Source organism: Oncorhynchus nerka, linkage group LG3, assembly GCF_034236695.1.
Source record: "Oncorhynchus nerka isolate Pitt River linkage group LG3, Oner_Uvic_2.0, whole genome shotgun sequence".
NCBI lineage: Eukaryota > Metazoa > Chordata > Actinopteri > Salmoniformes > Salmonidae > Oncorhynchus > Oncorhynchus nerka.
In genome coordinates, this window is record NC_088398.1 from 3,572,566 (window position 1) to 3,589,305 (window position 16,740).

At 45.6% G+C, this 16,740-nt stretch overlaps 1 protein-coding gene and 1 long non-coding RNA gene across 3 annotated transcripts in view; one reads left to right on the top strand and one right to left on the bottom strand.

Moving 5' to 3' along the window:
• Positions 1–16,740, top strand: part of LOC115146987 (zinc finger and BTB domain-containing protein 7B-like) — a 27,398-nt gene continuing 10,658 nt past the window's right edge. The window contains exons 1-2 of one of the 2 annotated variants that reach the window (XM_029688992.2): positions 1–560; positions 7,084–7,210. The gene's annotated coding sequence lies outside the window, so the exon portion shown is untranslated. The remainder of the gene's footprint in view (positions 561–7,083; positions 7,211–16,740) is intronic. The other variant, XM_029688986.2, reaches the window with a different exon arrangement.
• On the bottom strand, positions 3,209–12,005 carry LOC135563767 (uncharacterized). The gene is made up of 2 exons (XR_010460481.1): positions 11,764–12,005; positions 3,209–4,063 (listed from the first exon to the last, which is right to left on the bottom strand). It is a non-coding gene; the product is annotated as an uncharacterized LOC135563767 (long non-coding RNA).

Here is a 16,740-nt window from a genome sequence, read left to right on the forward strand (position 1 = left end):
TCTCTGTGCAAACCTCTTAGCCCCGCTGTGATCCCTCACAGACCTTCAACCTGCCCCGCGAGTCTCTATAACAACATGCCCACCTCGGCCCTCCTTCCCTCCCACCTCGCTACGACAGACACTGGCGCTGGCCTATCGCACCGTGGCCGACCCCTGTGCCCTGCCCACCCCAGCGGTCCCTCTCCAGCCCCGCCAGAGCCAATCCGCAGCGGGGTGTAAAGTAGGGCAAGCCGCTTCCTGGTTCAAGGAGGAGCTGCCTGGAGTTGGAATGGGCCAGCGGAGTCAGAGAGGGGGGAGAACAGCCCAGCGAGCCGGCGGTCTGCAAAGAGAGAGCCGAGGCAGGGGGATATAAACGCCGACAGAGAGACAAGAAGAGGCGGATATTACAGAGAACTCCCGGATGATACGTGGTTAGTCAGAGGGACTGGTGTGAGATTTTGGACAGTGCCGAGAGAGCGGTGACCCCCGGGGGGAGAGAGACGGGTGGGAGTGAATACAGGAAGTACAGAAGCCGGTCAGGTGGGACGCGACGAGATAACATAGGTGACACCGGCGCACAGGTAACCCCGCTCCCTCACTCGCTCTCTGTTTTGGGGGGATATTATGGAATTCTTAAAGTTAGGATTTAACGCTTGTCTTTCCCATTTTCTATAACAACCGCCCCCCCCCGGTCCTAACCGGGGTTACGGGAGGACTACGTCATGGGTATTCGGTAACTCCCGTGTGACGTGTCTACAATAATTTCTCCATATGATTTTCGCGCTCTCTTTTCCTAGAGGCTTATTTTGACACAAGAACACATACTATTTAAATGACATTAGCAGAGAATATGTATGTGATCTCAGGTTAGTTGTTGTGTGTTGCTACCTGTGTGGATGTGGCCAGGTGAACAAGCAGGGTCGACGGGTACACTTCTGGAGGCTTGGCTTCTAATTATAGCAGCGAACACCGGCTGACATCCAAAACCTAACCTGTTCTCACGCACATCGCCGGCCTCTGTAGGCAATAAGCCATGTGCTCCACCACAGGGCAACTTTGGCCACGAATTATATTATTCCACGACCCTTTCAGTGGGCTATGCTGTTGTCACCACACGTTGACATATCCTTTATCTTAAATTCTATAGCTCTGTTGCTGATGTATTGTTCTTGAAATGTATATTAATGCTGGATGGATGAGGGCTTTTAAATGTATAAAACTTAGGCTATGGATGATGGGAGGCTGTCATGTGTGCCTGTGACTGCATGAGTGTAGTGTGTGTGTGGGTTGCTGACTCGCCCCTCTTGTGGTACAGACAGACCTGCTGAACCTGCCAAACTGGCTTGGGTTTGGTCCTCTGTCTGAGTTTGTTGTTTGATATACCACTTTATGGACACCATGTTATTAGTCCAATCCACTGAAGGGTTTCTGGTCTACAATATTCTTTTGGTGGTTTGAAACGTTTATTTTTCACACAATAGTTCTCCAAACAGTGTTGGGTCTAGACCTGAACTTCAGTGCACCTGGAAGGAATAAGGAAAACATTTGCCCTGTAACAGTATGTAGGCTAATATTTGTACTGTGGGTTTCCGTGTGTGATCTTGACAAATAGGTATTGTTGACGTCTTTGATGCAGATTAGATTTGTCACCAATCCCAACTCTGTGAATAATTCCACTATTTAGTGTGAGAGATGGAAGGGAAAAGAGAGCGAGAAGCAGAAACAGTTCTGCACTGTCAACCCTAATTGCCACTTGTCTGAATTGAAGCAGTCTTACTACCAACTCAATGACAGTTGGGAGACCTGGAAAGTCTGTGTAGACTGTCTTTGGCTTAGTGGTAACTGATCTACCCCTCCCTCTCTTCTCATCTCTCCTTCTGGTGTCATAGTAACTTAATTACTCTGGTCATTTACTAGATCGGACTGTTCTCATGACCCCTCTCTCTCCCTACCACACACATGTTCACATGTACACACTCACAAACACCCAATTACATTTACATGCACCTTCTCAATTATGACAGATAATGGGTATAGTCTCTGCTCTTGCCACTGAGTATGGGATAGTGCAGTGTGTGTGTCTGAGGATGTCTGTGGTCCTACACAGGTGTGTGCTGTGCCTGTTTCCCAGCCCTGTTCATTGTTAGTGTAGGCCACTTCTGCTCTGTGGCCTGGTGAAGTGGGAAGTGGTCTTTCTCCATCCCCCACCCTGAACCCCTCACCATGTCTAACACATCACCTGACACACTGTGTGTTTAGGTTCATTTTCTTTCTTTTTATTCACTCTTTATATACCACTTCTCATTTATCTTTTGATCTCCTGTCTCTCTTTTCCTTCACTTATTCCCTCAGTATTTGACCCCGTTCCTTCCCTGTGTCTCGGTCTCACGAAGCAGATATGAAATACTGTGCCTAGAGAAAGTATTCAACCCCCTTGACTTATCCAAGGTTTCGTTGCATCAAAGTGGGATTCAAATGGGTTTAAGTTTGGTCAATGATCTAAACAAAATACTCTGACAGAACCAGGTTTTCCTCTAGGATTTGACCTGTGCTTAGCTCCATTAACATTTTTTTATCCTGAAAAACTCCCCAGTCCTTAACGATTACAAGCATACCCATAGCAAGTTGCAGTCACCACTATACTTGAAAATATGGAGAGTGATACTCAGTAATGTGTTGGATTTGCCCTCAACATGAGTTGCTTTGCCACAATTTTTGCAGTATTACTTTAGTGCCTTATTGCAAACAGGATGCCTGTTCCGGAGACACCTGAAACCCCACCTCTTTAAGGAATACCTAGGATAGGATAAAGTAATCCTTCTCACCCCCCCACCCCTTAAAAGATTTAGATGCACTATTGTAAAGTGGCTGCTCCACTGGATGTCATAAGGTGAATGCACCAATTTGTAAGTCGCTCTGGATAAGAGCGTCTGCTAAATGACTTAAATGTAAATGTAAATGTACAGAATATTTATTCTGTACAGGCTACCTTATTTTCACTTAAGTTAGTATTGTGGAGTAACGATAATGCTGTTGATCCATCCTCTGGTTTCTCCCATCACAGCCATTAAACTTTTTTTTCTGTCACCATTGGCCTCATGGTGAAATTCCTGAGCGGTTTCCTTCCTTTCCAGCAACTGAGTTAGGAAGGACGCCTGTATCTTTGTAGTGACTGGGTGTATTGAGACACCATCCAAAGTGTAATTAATAACTTCACCCTGCTCAAAGGGATATTTAATGTCTGCTCTTTATTTTTTATTTTACCCATTTACCAATAGGCACCCTTCTTTGTGAGGCATTGGAAAACCTCCCTGGTCTTTGTGGTTGAATACAGTGCATTCAGAAAGCATTCAGACCCCTTCACTTTTCACATTGTTACTTTATAGCCTTATTCTAAAATGGATTAAAACATTTCTCTCTCAATCTACACACAATGCCACATAACGACAAAGCCAAAACAGGTTTTTAGAAATAGCACATTACATAAATATTCAGACCCTTTACTCAGTACTTTGTTGAAGCACCAAATCTAATGTATTTATATAGCTCTTCTTACATCATCTAATATCTCAAAGTGCTGTACAAAAACCCAGCCTAAAACCCCAAACAGCAAGCAATGCAGTTGTAGAAGCACGGTGGCTAGGAAAAACTCCCTAGAAAGGCCAAAACCTAGGAAGAAACCTAGAGAGGAACCAGGCTATGAGGGGTGGCCAGTCCTCTTCTGGCTGTGCCGGGTGGAGATTATAACAGAACATGGCCAAGAAGTTCAAATGTTCATAAATGACCAGCATGGTCGAATAATAATTAATCATAGTAGTTGACGAGGGTGCAACAAGTCAGCACCTCAGGAGTAAATGTCAGTTGGCTTTTCATAGCCAATCATTAAGAGTATCTCTACCGCTCCTGCTGTCTCTAGAGAGTTGAAAACAGCAGGTCTGGGGCAGGTAGCACGTCCGGTGAACAGGTCAGGGTTCCATAGCCGCAGGCAGAAGAGTTGAAACTGGAGCAGCAGCACGACCAGGTGAACTGGGGACAGCAAGGAGTCATCATGCCAGTCCTGAGGCATGGTCCTAGGGCTCAGGTCCTCAGAAAGAGAATAGAGAGAGCATACTTAAATTCACACAGGACACCGGATAAGCCAGGAGAAGTACTCCAGATAACAAACTGACCCTAGCCCCCCGACACAAACTACTGCAGTATAAACACTGTAGGCTGAGACAGGAGAAGTACTCCAGATAAAACAGACTGACCCTAGCCCCCCGACACAAACTACTGCAGTATAAACACTGTAGGATGAGACAGGAGAAGTACTCCAGATAAAACAGACTGACCCTAGCCCCCCGACACAAACTACTGCAGTATAAATACTGTAGGCTGAGACAGGAGAAGTACTCCAGATAAAACAGACTGACCCTAGCCCCCCGACACAAACTACTGCAGTATAAACACTGTAGGATGAGACAGGAGAAGTACTCCAGATAAAACAGACTGACCCCAGTCCCCCGACACAAACTACTGCAGCATAAACACTGTAGGATGAGACAGGAGAAGTACTCCAGATAAAACAGACTGACCCTAGCCCCCCGACACAAACTACTGCAGCATAAATACTGTAGGATGAGACAGGAGAAGTACTCCAGATAAAACAGACTGACCCTAGCCCCCCGACACAAACTACTGCAGTATAAATACTGTAGGATGAGACAGGAGAAGTACTCCAGATAAAACAGACTGACCCTAGCCCCCCGACACAAACTACTGCAGTATAAATACTGTAGGATGAGACAGGAGAAGTACTCCAGATAAAACAGACTGACCCTAGCCCCCCGACACAAACTACTGCAGTATAAACACTGTAGGCTGAGACAGGAGGGGTCAGGAGACACTGTGGCCCCATCCGATGATACCCCTGGACAGGGCTGATACCCCCGGACAGCACCGGACAGGGGTGATGCCCCCGGACAGCACCGGACAGGGGTGATGCCCCCGGACAGCACCGGACAGGGGTGATGCCCCCGGACAGCACCGGACAGGGGTGATAGCCCCGGTCAGCACCGGACAGGGGTGATGCCCCCGGACAGCACCGGACAGGGGTGATGCCCCCGGACAGCACCGGACAGGGGTGATAGCCCCCGGACAGCACCGGACAGGGGTGATAGCCCCCGGACAGCACCGGACAGGGGTGATAGCCCCCGGACAGCACCGGACAGGGGTGATAGCCCCCGGACAGCACCGGACAGGGGTGATAGCCCCCGGACAGCCCCGGACAGGGGTGATACCCCCAGACAGCACCATCAATCTTCTTGGATATAACGCTACAAGCTTGTCACACCTGTATTTGTGGAGTTTCTCCCATTCTTCTCTGCAGATCCTCTCAAGCTCTGTCATGTTGGATGGGGAGCGTCGCTGCACAGCTATTTTCAGGTCTCTTCAGGGATGTTCAAATCGGGTTAAAGTCCGAGCTCTGTCTGGGCCACTCAAGGACATTGAGACTTGTCCCGAAGCCACTCCTGCATTGTCTTGGCTGTGTGTTTAGGGTCGTTGTCCTGTTAGAAAGTGAACCTTCGCCCCAGTCGGAGGTTCTGAGCGCTCTGGAGCAGGTTCTCATCAAGGATCTCTGTACTTTGCTCCATTCAGCTTTCCCTCAATCCTGACTAGTCTCCCAGTCCCTGCCGCTGAAAAACATCACCAAAGTAGGATTCTGCCACCACCATGCTTCACTATAGGGATGGTGCCAGGTTTCCTCCAGATGTGACAGTTGGCATTCAGGCCAAAGACTTCAATCTTGGTTTCATCAGACTGGAGAATCTTGTTTCTCATGGTGTGAGAGTCCTTTTGGTGCTTTTTGGCAAACTCCAAGCATGCTGTCACATGCCTTTTACCAAGGAGTGGCTTTCATCTGGCCACTCTACCATAAAGGCCTGATTGGTGGAGTGCTGCAGAGATTGTTGTGCTTCTGGAAGGTTCTCATCTTCACAGAGAAACTCTGGAGCGCTGTCAGAGTGACCATCAGGTTCTTGGTCACCTCGCTGACCAACGTCCTTCTCCCCCGATTGCGCAGTCAGTTCTAGGAAGAGTCTTGGTGGTTCCAAACGTCTTCCATTTAAGAATGATGGAGGCCTCTGTGTTCTTGGGGACCTTCAATGCTGCAGAAATGTTTTGGTACCCTTCCCCAGATCTGTGCCTCGGCACAATCCTGTCTCTGAGCTCTATGGACAAGTCCTTCGACCTCATGGCTTGGTTTTTGCTCTGACATGCACTGTCAACTGTGGGACCTTATATAGACAGGTGTGTGCCTTTCCAAATTATGTCCAATCAATTTAATTTACCACAGGTGGACTCCAATCAAGTTGTAGAAACATCTGAATAATAATTATTTGAACAGGATGCACCTGAGATCAATTTTAAGTCTTATAGCAAAGGGTCTGAGTACTTGTGTAAATAAGGTATTTCTGTTTTATATTTGAATAAATTAGCAAAATAATCACAAAAAAAAAATCCACTTTGTCATTATGGGGTGTTATGTGTAGATTGATGAGGGAAAAACAATATTTAATAAATTTTAGAATAAGGCTGTAACGTAACAAAATGTAGAAAAAGTGAGAGTCTGAATTCTTTCAGAATGCACTGTACACTATGTGTTAGAAATTCACTACTCGACTGAGGGACCTTACAGATAATTCTATGTCTGGGGTACAGAGATGGGATGGTCATTCATATCATGTTAACCACTACTATTACACACAGAGTCGCTGCAATTTATTATGTGTTTTGTTAAGCAAATTTGTACTCAAGAACCTATTTTGGCTTGCCATAACAAAGGGGTTGAATGCTTATTGAGTCAAGACATTAATTTATAAAAATGTCAATCTAAATTCCCCTTTGACATTCTAGGATATTGTGTGTAGATCAGTGACACAAAATCTCAATTTAATCCATTTTAAATTCAGGCTGTAACACAACAAAATGTGGAAAAAGTCAAGGGGTTGAACATTTTCTGAAGGCACTGTATGTGTATCTTGGTGTCAATCTGTCAGTCCACTGGGATCAATAAAGTTTGTTCAAATCCAAATCATCTAACCATCCAAACATCTCATCCCCTAGGCTTTGTATCCCTGGAAACCTTTTGGCTCCGCTGGAGAAGAACAGAAGCAGGAAGAAGTGGAAAATAGAGAGGGAGGAAGAGAGCAGGGACCCGTCCTCCTCTGAGTTTATGGACTGGAGGTAAGAGGTGTGGAATGTTGAGTGTTGCACATTAACTGCATTGAACTAAAGAAAGTATTTTTGTCCCAGTCGCTGACAGCGCCTGTCCTACTATAGGTGTAAAAACTAGAGATTATATGACATGGCTGCCCTGGGGTGCTGCAGGCCACTCCCATTTAAAAAAACTGTGAACCTCCGTGTTAAAATGTGTTGAATGAGTGCACCCCCATAAGATAGTGATTTTGGTACAGTCCAGTATGTGTCAGGAAGGAACCCTCCAGAGTTGATGTGTACTGTACAGTATATTGTGTCTCTCTCTGTCTTCTTTCACTGATAGCCAGGGTTTTGGACTCAGTGTTTGGAATACGGTTCACTTGAACACGCAAATCCAAGGGCCAGCAATGGCTACATTTACATAAAGTCATTTAGCAAACGCTGTACTTAGAGTTAGTGTGTGGGTGGGTGGGTGTGTGTGTGTGTTCGCGAGTGAGCGACAGATCATGTGATTGGGGCCATGCAGAAGTGTGACCTGTGTGTGTGTGTGTGTGTTATAGTAGGGTGGTGGTGGTGGGGGGGGGGGTGTAACAACTGTGAGTGGTCTTTTAAGGAAAGAGGAACGTGTTAAGATAAGACACACACACACAGGCAGTCACCCAATTCCAGTAAGTATATGAATTAGGGCATGTGGCCCCGTATATAAATTACCCCTGTTCACAATAGGGGTTTCAGTTTCAGATACATACAGTAGGCTGAGTGGGAGGACAAGACAAGGGGAGAGAGGGGGAGGACAAATTCCCCCTCTTTACTCCACATCAGCAGATTTAAGAGCTTCTTCCCTTCCTTTCCTTCTATACCTTTACTCCTTCATATCAAATGTATCTTCCTCTCATCCCCCCATCATCCCTTCATACATCTCCCTGTTCCCCTACACCACCCATTCAGTCCTCCTTTATCTGCTCAGCTCCTTCATCCCCCCATCATCCCTTCATACATCTCCCTGTTAACCTACACCACCCATTCAGTCCTCCTTTATCTGCTCAGCTCCTTCATCCATCCATCATCCCTTCATACATCTCCCTGTTCCCCTACACCACCCATTCAGTCCTCCTTTATCTGCTCAGCTCCTTCATCCCTTCATACATCTCCCTGTTCCCCTACACCACCCATTCAGTCCTCCTTTATCTGCTCAGCTCCTTCATCCATCCATCCATACTCCCTTCATACCTCTCCCTGTTCCCCTACACCACCCATTCAGTCCTCCTTTATCTGCTCAGCTCCTTCGTCCATCCATACTCCCTTCATACCTCTCCCTGTTCCCCTACACCACCCATTCAGTCCTCCTTTATCTGCTCAGCTCCTTCGTCCATCCATACTCCCTTCATACCTCTCCCTGTTCCCCTACACCACCCATTCAGTCCTCCTTTATCTGCTCAGCTCCTTCGTCCATCCATACTCCCTTCATACATCTACCTGTTCCCCTACACCACCCATTCAGTCCTCCTTTATCTACTCAGCTCCTTCGTCCATCCATACTCCCTTCATACATCTCCCTGTTCCCCTACACCACCCATTCAGTCCTCCTTTATCTGCTCAGCTCCTTCATCCATCCATACTCCCTTCATACATCTACCTGTTCCCCTACACCACCCATTCAGTCCTCCTTTATCTGCTCAGCTCCTTCATCCATCCATACTCCCTTCATACATCTACCTGTTCCCCTACACCACCCATTCAGTCCTCCTTTATCTACTCAGCTCCTTCGTCCATCCATACTCCCTTCATACCTCTCCCTGTTCCCCTACACCACCCATTCAGTCCTCCTTTATCTACTCAGCTCCTTCGTCCATCCATACTCCCTTCATACATCTACCTGTTCCCCTACACCACCCATTCAGTCCTCCTTTATCTGCTCAGCTCCTTCATCCATCCATACTCCCTTCATACCTCTCCCTGTTCCCCTACACCACCCATTCAGTCCTCCTTTATCTGCTCAGCTCCTTCGTCCATCCATACTCCCTTCATACCTCTCCCTGTTCCCCTACACCACCCATTCAGTCCTCCTTTATCTGCTCAGCTCCTTCGTCCATCCATACTCCCTTCATACCTCTCCCTGTTCCCCTACACCACCCATTCAGTCCTCCTTTATCTGCTCAGCTCCTTCATCCCTTCATACCTCTCCCTGTTCCCCTACACCACCCATTCAGTCCTCCTTTATCTGCTCAGCTCCTTCATCCATCCATACTCCCTTCATACATCTACCTGTTCCCCTACACCACCCATTCAGTCCTCCTTTATCTGCTCAGCTCCTTCATCCATCCATACTCCCTTCATACATCTACCTGTTCCCCTACACCACCCATTCAGTCCTCCTTTATCTGCTCAGCTCCTTCGTCCATCCATACTCCCTTCATACCTCTCCCTGTTCCCCTACACCACCCATTCAGTCCTCCTTTATCTGCTCAGCTCCTTCATCCATCCATACTCCCTTCATACATCTACCTGTTCCCCTACACCACCCATTCAGTCCTCCTTTATCTGCTCAGCTCCTTCATCCCTTCATACCTCTCCCTGTTCCCCTACACCACCCATTCAGTCCTCCTTTATCTGCTCAGCTCCTTCGTCCATCCATACTCCCTTTCCATATTCCCTCATTTTCCCACTCTTAGAAGGGTTGAACTTTTAGACTACTCTATTAGCGCCATCATAGAGTTTCTGCATATTATCCATTATTCCATTCACACACAGTGGTCAGAGTCAGGGACATGTTCTGTTTAGTTATTACCATATAAGGGCAGTAAAAACCTTTGAACCAATACACTTCATGTAGGCCTTAACCATAATGTCGAGATGCTGTGCCACTGACTAAGGTACTCTACTGAATGTTCATGGACCCCACAGCCTAGTTTGCCTCCAGTAGATCTGTCTCACTAGAGGAAGTAGTGCATTTGGCGTTTCTCCTTTTTCAGTCTCCAGTTTCTGTTGTGTTTCACAGCCCTCTCTCTCTCGACCACCGGCCTGCCAGCCTACCAACGCACACCACCCGCCTACTGCCAGGGGGATGGAAGAGCAGGAAGTGGCAATACTTTACTTCCTGTAATGACAGACACCCCTTTAAGATGAAAAGAGTGTTAAAAAGTAGTGACAGAGAACATGATTTGTTTTTCTGGTAATGGTGTAAATGTTGGTGTAGATAGTGAGGGGGCGTTGCTCATAAACAGGTACAGTGAGCCAGCGGTTCAGGAAAAGAGAGACAATGACACACCGCAGAGAATCATCTCCTGTATCTTGTTGTGAAAATGACCCCTAACCTTTTAGATACTATTTGATGAGAAATGACAGCTTGATGTTGTAGCTGTTGTAAGTACAGTACCATGAGAAGGCAGTATTCCAGACATTGAGAGTGCGGTATTCGATGAGCTCTAATTCGCTAAGCACCAGTAGAATTTTCCCCGTCAACGTTTGAATCTTTAGTCAAAGTGCTGTACTGCTGTAATTGGACGAGAGATGGGTGGGTGTTCTGACCAGTGACAGTAAGGCAGACATTCTGTTGTGTTTCTCAAAGGACAGCTGAAATAACCGCATATTCTATGTATCAACCTTTTCAGCCACGGATTACAGTAAAAGCAACCGCTCACCCCCCTGTTGACAAAGCCCAGAAAACACTACTACAGTATCGTCCTGATGATGTCAACGAAGTGTTCCGCCTTTTGAGCTTTACGACCTCTGATTGGGACTGTTAAACTAAACACACACTGTTCGTCACATGTTGACATGGTCTGGAGAAGATATCAGACTAACTGTCATTGTTTTTTTATACTCTAGTTTCCGTTTCCCTGTCCCCTACTGCTATCAATATCTCTCTTTCTCCCTGTCCCCTACCGCTATCAATATCTCTCTTTCTCCCTGTCCCCTACCTCTATCAATCTCTCTTTCTCCCTGTCCCCTACTGCTATCAATATCTCTCTTTCTCCCTGTCCCCTACCGCTATCAATATCTCTCTTTCTCCCTGTCCCCTACCGCTATCAATATCTCTCTTTCTCCCTGTCCCCTACCGCTATCAATATCTCTCTTTCTCCCTGTCCCCTACCGCTATCAATATCTCTCTTTCTCCCTGTCCCCTACCACTATCAATATCTCTCTTTCTCCCTGTCCCCTACCTCTATCAATATCTCTTTCTCCCTGTCCCCTACCGCTATCAATATCTCTCTTTCTCCCTGTCCCCTACTGCTATCAATATCTCTCTCTTCCTTCCTGTCCCCTACCACTATCAATATCTCTCTCTTTCTTCCTGTCCCCTACCACTATCAATATCTCTCTTTCTCCCTGTCCCCTACTGCTATCAATATCTCTCTCTTTCTTCCTGTCCCCTACCACTATCAATATCTCTCTCTTTCTCCCTGTCCCCTACCGCTATCAATATCTCTCTCTTTCTTCCTGTCCCCTACTGCTATCAATATCTCTCTCTTTCTTCCTGTAGGCATATACCGTATAAGTTATATACTGTCTCTTTCTAATAGCTGAGATGGTTGTTCCTCCTTTACTTTTCTGCCTTTTTGTCATCCATTTATCTCTCCATCTCACCTTGTGGCTGTCAGTCCTCACTGCAGAGGAAGAGGAAGCCGATCAGGATCAGTTAGTTTTGCGACATCGGTGTGTGTGTTTGTAGGGGTTTGTGTCTATGTGCGTGTGTGTCTGTCTGTGTGGGTGTGTATGTGTCTGTGTGTGTTTGTAGGGGAATGTGTCTATGTGTGTGTGTGTTTGTGTGTGTGTGTGTGTGTGTTTGTTTGTAGGGGTATGTGTCTATGAGCATGTATCTCTGTGTGTGTGTGTGTGTGTGTGTGTGTGTGTGTGTTTGTGTCCATCCTAGCGTGTGTTTTGCGACATCATTCTCTGAAAAGGGAGGTAATGTGTAAGACAGAGGAACAGCTGTCGAGACCCTCCCTTATGATGTGGCAACTTCACCCAGCAAGCAGACACACACAGTGCATCAAGTACACAAGTCACACACAGACACACACACTATCACATTGAAACACACACAAGCTTTTTTCACCTGTTTGTAAAAACACACAAACTCAAAGAAGTTCTGCACATAAATGGACCACTCATTCACACACTGCTGTTCACACATGTTGTCTTGGGGGCTGGCTGAAACTGCTGACCAGATACAGATAGAAGGTGTGAAACCACTTTGTCAGCATGTGTTAGAACTGGTAAAGCCCTCCCATACATATGTGTGTGTGTGTGTGTGTGTGTGTGTGTGTGTGTGTGTGTGTGTGTGTGTGTGTGTGTGTGTGTGTGTGTGTACACACACACACATGCATTGACACACACACACACACAAATAATCCTTTCTCAGGCCTGTGTGTGTTCCCCATCTTTGTGAAACTCCCTTTCACTGATTGCTAATGATAGCGATTGCTACCACATCTCCCCTCAGACATCTGCAGACACACACCTGCAAGGACTCACTGCAGCTACTTCCTGTCACAGTCTCTCGCTCCCTCCCCCTTTCTTTCTCTCTTCTAACATTCTCTGTTTCTCTAACCTCTGTTCACGTCACTGTTCCTCTCCGTCTCACCTCTCTCTGCCTTTCTGTCCCCATTCTCCCCCCCACCCTCTCACCTCTCTCTGCCTTTCTGTCCCCCATTCTCCCCCCACCCTCTCACCTCTCTCTGCCTTTCTGTCCCCCATTCTCCCCCCACCCTCTCACCTCTCTCTGCCTTTCTGTCCCCCATTCTCCCCCCCACCCTCTCACCTCTCTCTGCCTTTCTGTCCCCCATTCTCCCCCCACCCTCTCACCTCTCTCTGCCTTTCTGTCCCCCATTCTCCCCCCCCACCCTCTCACCTCTCTCTGCCTTTCTGTCCCCATTCTCCCCCCCACCCTCTCACCTCTCTCTGCCTTTCTGTCCCCCATTCTCCCCCCACCCTCTCACCTCTCTCTGCCTTTCTGTCCCCCCCCACCCTCTCACCTCTCTCTGCCTTTCTGTCCCCCATTCTCCCCCCACCCTCTCACCTCTCTCTGCCTTTCTGTCCCCCATTCTCCCCCCCCACCCCTCTCACCTCTCTCTGCCTTTCTGTCCCCCCCCCACCCTCTCACCTCTCTCTGCCTTTCTGTCCCCCCCTCTCTTTGTAACAGAACTCTTCTCTCATTTCTTGTCTCTGACACAGGTTGTTGGTAAAGGCTTGATTTTCCTGTGAGATTTACCCCCACCCTGCCTCATTCTATACCTATCTTTACATCTTTTTTACCCCCACCCCTCACTCACTCGTTGGCTGACAGTCTTTTACCACCTCTCCTCTCCCACTCTCTGCTTTCCTGGTATGTTCTCTAGGAACACGTCTATTTTGAAGTCAAACAAACCTCAGCCGTATTCTTCTCATCTCCTTGATCTCCCCTCAAATCTCAGACCCCCTTTCCTCTTTCCAACCTCACATTTCTCTCTCTTTTTTTCTCCCTCTTCTCTCTTCACTCCTGTTTTTGGCAGAGAGGCGTGTCTGCTCTATACAATACGTTTCTATGTGAAGGTTCTGTACCGTTCGTCCCTCCTGAATAAAACCCTTGATTCCCATCGGTAAATTGGGATAACATGCAAAATGTCCTCGGTGTGGTGGGAGGGCTGGGTTAAGGGCCTCCGCTCTGTACTGCTCTGCCAGTCAAATGAATAATGTAATGTGTTCTTGGAACTAAGACCTCAACACACACACACACACACACACTGCCCCAGTTTAGCTAAGCAGAGGGGCTGGATGCAGGTACAAAAGGATCGTAAGATTGGAACCTTTTCCTGGACATGATTTGTGTGTTTTTGTTACTTTGCCACTATTAAGAATGTCCTCCATCCTGGCAGATCTTTATTGCATGGTTGAGTGCAATTATTATTCCCTATATAATCACATAGTTTTCATCTTTATAGAATTGCTTTAGCCACGTCTTGGAGGAAATGGATGTACCCGTAATTACCATAATGTTGTCTTTATTCTTGTTATCCAGCCTTTTAACGAATTCAAATGAAGATTCAAATTCTCTCTGGTTGGGTCTGTTTTTATATCTCTTTGTAAGATGCAAATATCCGTTTCAGGGAGAGTTGTCAGTGGAGGGAGTAGAGAGGGTCTGGGTTTTATTGCACTTCAGAAACGGTGCAGGGTCAAGATATACTGTAAATGATGAAGATGATGATGATGGAGGAAGAGATGGAGAATGGGGATGTGTCTCACATTTAATAACTATTCATACTTGCAATAAGCCTTCATGACATGTTGCGAATGTTTTCTAGCTGCTTTGTCAATGCCTGTAAATGTATTCATAGTTCATTACATACAGGAGGTACATAGTGGTGCCAACTTGTGTTGGGCTGAATAAGGTTCTGTGTGGGGCAGGAACTCTTCTCATCATCCCTCTTTTACCTCTCTTTCACCCCTCCTCTGAGAAGATGCACCTAAACCAACACCTCTCTCCCAGCCTCCTATGTTTAAGAGGGGGAGAGAGGCTTAAACGAGTGTGTGAGAGAAGGAGATAGAGAAGCACTGAGAGCCAGAGGAGCACGTGGAGGAGGAGAAACGGTATGAGCAGAGAATCATGACTCCTAATTTCCTTCTCTCAGGCCTTGCTGTGTTGTGTTTTGTTTGGGAACAGTAGTTGTTTGGTTCCACCTGTGCTGTTCTGGTTGTCTCATGTAAATTATACATATTTAGAATTATTCTTGTTTTAATTGAGTTCTCGTTTATTTTGGTTTGTGTGTAGTTCTGATGGACCTATAGTATGTTATCCTCCCATGAGTATTTTTCATGTTGTGTGTAATGACACATCTCCGTAGGTCTGCTTGTGTGTGTTCTTTAAGCCATCATGGAATAATACATTTCACTGCCACCCACCCCTCTCTTAAGCTTTGCATAATAATCTTTATAACATATTAAGAAATTCATAAATCGTTTTATTGTATCAGAACAAAAAATATATACATTTTATCACACACAATTTAAATACATTTTCAGGGTTACAAATGTTGTTTACAAATATCCTTTTATTGAGTTTATGTTCGTACATTGTGTATTTATTTCCAAAAAATTTGTTTCCTTGTTTTCTTTGTAGAAATGTATTTAAGCCTTCCCTGGAAAAGAATTATGAACTAAACTAAATGAAACTAAATGAAGAAGTAGCTATATTTTGTAAACTGACATTGCATTTGACATTTGTACAGTATTTCTGGTAAGGTGTGGATTGTTAGGGCCTGTGAAACGTGGATGTGAAATACATTCCAGCATTAGAAGTTTGAACATATTATGAATGAACACACGCGGAAAGCGTCTGACATCAGAATGAATTGAAACACATTTGTGTGAAGTCATATTTCCCCCCTGGGCCGTTCAGAGATGATATAACTGGTGTGGATTGGGAGATGTTACAGGCTGTAAGGGGAAATAAGCACCAGTGTAATAACAGTCTAATGTCTTGTTTGTGTCAACTACTATTGATCTCTCACTTGGTGAACTCTGTTCAAGTTGCAGTCAAAAGGACAATACGTTTCATCATTATTTTGATGGTCCAATTGTTTTTTACTTATTCATTCTATCAGGACCCCATTTAAAGTGTTGTTATTTCCTGTCTAGAAATATGTATATTTCTCCAATACATGTTGAGTTCGAATGGGGCAGTGAACCATTCTAAGAGCTTTTAGAGAGTGGGTGACGTACATGACGAAGGCGAGGGAAGAGGAAGCCGTATTGTCGGAGGGGAGGAAAGGTAGTCAACTGTCGACAGAGGAGTGGGAGTTGAGAATCCGCTCTGAAACGGAGAGATAAGTTGGCCACCAATCATTAAAGAAAAGGGGATGACGAAGTGTTTTATTTTTTGAAAATAAAATGAACTTATTTACTACATAAACAGTTTTCAACTGGTTCCATTGTTTATAGTTTTAGTTTAATTTGTTGGTTTTAATTCACTTGATGCATGAGGAGTGAGTCTTTCACTGTAATATAGCCTACACTTTATACCAATTGTACAGCATATTTCAACAATCATTCTTAATATGGGTTTTAGTTACTATTATATTCATTTGTCACATTTGTTTGTCTTCACTGCTTCCTAATGTCTTTGACATTTCCACAAAGTGTTTTGTAAAGTGATGTGCCGTTGTGTTTTCTTCAACATAACAGTCTGACATGTTTTTCCACATACTTTCCACTTGGTTGTTTTTTCTTCGTTTTTACTTCCATTCTTGTGGGAAAAGGAGCTGTGTTTCAAATGATTTGTATGTGTTGATTAAACACATGTCAGTGTATGTTTGGGTGGCTGTGTAATCTATCTGTTGATTAAACACATGTCAGTGTATGTTTGGGTGGCTGTGTAATCTATCTGTTGATTAAATACACGTCAGTGTATGTTTGGGTGGCTGTGTAATCTATCTGTTGATTAAACACACGTCAGTGTATGTTTGGGTGGCTGTGTAATCTATCTGTTGATTAAACACATGTCAGTGTATGTTTGGGTGGCTGTGTAATCTATCTGTTGATTAAACACATGTCAGTGTATGTTTGGGTGGCTGTGTAATCTATGTG